The sequence below is a fragment of the Macrobrachium rosenbergii genome, chromosome 41 (genome assembly GCF_040412425.1).
Source record: "Macrobrachium rosenbergii isolate ZJJX-2024 chromosome 41, ASM4041242v1, whole genome shotgun sequence".
Taxonomy (NCBI): Eukaryota; Metazoa; Arthropoda; class Malacostraca; order Decapoda; family Palaemonidae; genus Macrobrachium; species Macrobrachium rosenbergii.
In genome coordinates this window covers 98192988-98195487 of record NC_089781.1, presented here as the reverse complement: position 1 = coordinate 98195487, position 2500 = coordinate 98192988, and positions in this window count along the sequence as shown.

The window sequence follows — 2500 nt, the reverse complement described above, 5'->3', positions numbered from 1 at the left end:
CAGTGGCTGGTGCCCTTTTGAGATCGGGAATGGTTTGGAAAATCTCGTCCTCGGAGGGGTAAAAATTCTGTCCTGAACAGAGCGTGGGCAAAAAATCGTAAAATGAATTGTGGGGATTGCAGTCTTTTTCATTTTCTATGAGATTTTTGCTTTAATGCTAGACCTCACGTATAGGATCTTGTCTTAAAAATGACTTCAAATCCTTTCTTGTTCTTTTTGGTGTGACGTCTGTTTTGAGTTATTTTCAGATCTATTCTTTCCCCTCTTAACAATATCTGTTGATAATATTGATATAAATAACAACAAGTAAAAAATGGTGGTGGCCTGGCCTATATCGTTGCCAGACGCACGATTATGGCTAACAAAATAAAAACTACTGAGGCTAGAGGGCTGCAATTTGGTATGTTTGATGATCGGAGGATGGATGATCAACATACCAATTTGCAGCCCTCTAGAATCAGTAGTTTTTAAGATCTGAAGGCGGACAGAAAAAGTGCGGACGGACAGACAAAGCCATCTCAATAGTTTTCTTTTACAGAAAACTAAAAACAGTGACACTGAGATGATAATGCCTTATGATCATTATTATAGTTAAAATTCTCTGAGACAATACACTGCTTCAGATTACAATACCTGATCTCTCTTTCAAATGAGCTCTTGAAACAAATTCGGAAAACATTGTCTTTGTTGGTTGGTCAGAGTTCGAAAATTCACACCAGGCTTCTTAACCCCTTCCATACCCTAACCACTTATGGGTCTTCTTTGGGCAAAAGCTCGTGTTGGCAACTTATTGCACACAAATCACTAACATATTGAATAAAAAATCAACGACTTATTGGTAGTTATTCATCCGATTTTCCAATATTCGCCAAAGGTTCCTTTTTCCTTACGGTCGTTGACATGTTGTCAACCTATTTGTGACATGTATGCGATTAGTTGCCAACGTAACGTGTCTTAAACACAAGTCGGTAACTTATTGCACACAAATCACTAACTCGTTGAATAAAAAAATTGGTAGTTGTAACTAGTGTTTCATAGAATTATCCAGCATTTCCCAAAGATTCGTTTCCACTGACAGTCGTTGACATGTTGTCAATATGTTTGTGACATGTATGCCATAGGTTGCTGACTTTTCTAAAACATTTACCCGCGGTTTGGACGCTCTCTCCGAAGTCGATCCTATTAGAATCCTAACTTCTTTGCATGAATCCCCGATCTCTCTTCTTTAGAATTCTCTTGACTTTTCTAAGAATTCTGTTGATTTCGGTGTCAATAAACGCATAATTTTACTCAGTTTTGTATAGAATTATAGCCACTTCTTTTCGTGATGAAGAATCAGTCCGCGAGTTTTAGCCTCCATTTCCATAAACATTCAGTGGGTTTTCAACAAAGCTCCCTCTTCAGGTCATGACATTTGAAGTATCTAAGGAACATAAGACGATATCTAGACCAATCAGGACATCATTCATCCACCAAGTGGGGCTAAAGAAGAAAGATTTCCCAACCAGACCAAAACAGACAACGGAATCACAACTCAGAGAATAACGATTTCCTAGCGCTGATTCACGGCAGTAAGTTTGGGCAGTTTGGGATATATACCCTTTAAATGGCTGACTGCTCGTGTGGGTGTCAGCCTCAAAAGCTATATATATATATATATATATATATATATATATATATATATATATATATATATATGTGTGTGTGTGTGTGTGTGTGTGTGTGTGTGTGTATGTATATATATATTCAGTCTGCCATTTCCAAAATGTTTTCCAGAAGGTAAATCAACTGTATTCGTCTGACTGACAACTGAGATCTGATGAAAACTCTTGCTGTTGTGTCGAGAATTTCTTATCAAAGAGTATCAACATTTTTTCTTTTAGGGAGTCAGCCTATAGAGCTATAAGCTATATATATGTATATATATATATATATATATATATATATATATATATATATATATATATATATATATATATATATATATATGAGTATTATTCGAGTCATTTCCAAAATGTTTTTTAGATGATAAATCAACTGTATTCATCTGACTGACGACTCAGATTTAGTGAAGAATCTTGCAGTTGTGTTTGAAATTTCTTACCAAAGGACATCACCATTTTCATAACATTGTTCGAATGTTTGACTGGTACCGATTAGTGAGGCCTTATGCCAGTACGGGCTCTTAAATACTGGCGGCTACGAGCTATTGGAAAGATGCTGAAGCAAATAAGAGACTTAATTTAGACCTCTGGACTCGTGTTGCCAAACCGAGGCGATTGATTTGTGATCAGAATATGACTGACGGAATGGTTTGACGGGAAGGCCCGAAATAATAATAATAATAATAATAATAATAATAATAATAATAATAATAATAATAATAATAATAATAATAATAATAATAATAATAATAATTGAAGTAGGAAATAGGAAGTAATGAAAATTACCAAATTAATAAAAAGGATAATAATAATAAAAACCAAGAGTAGAATAATAA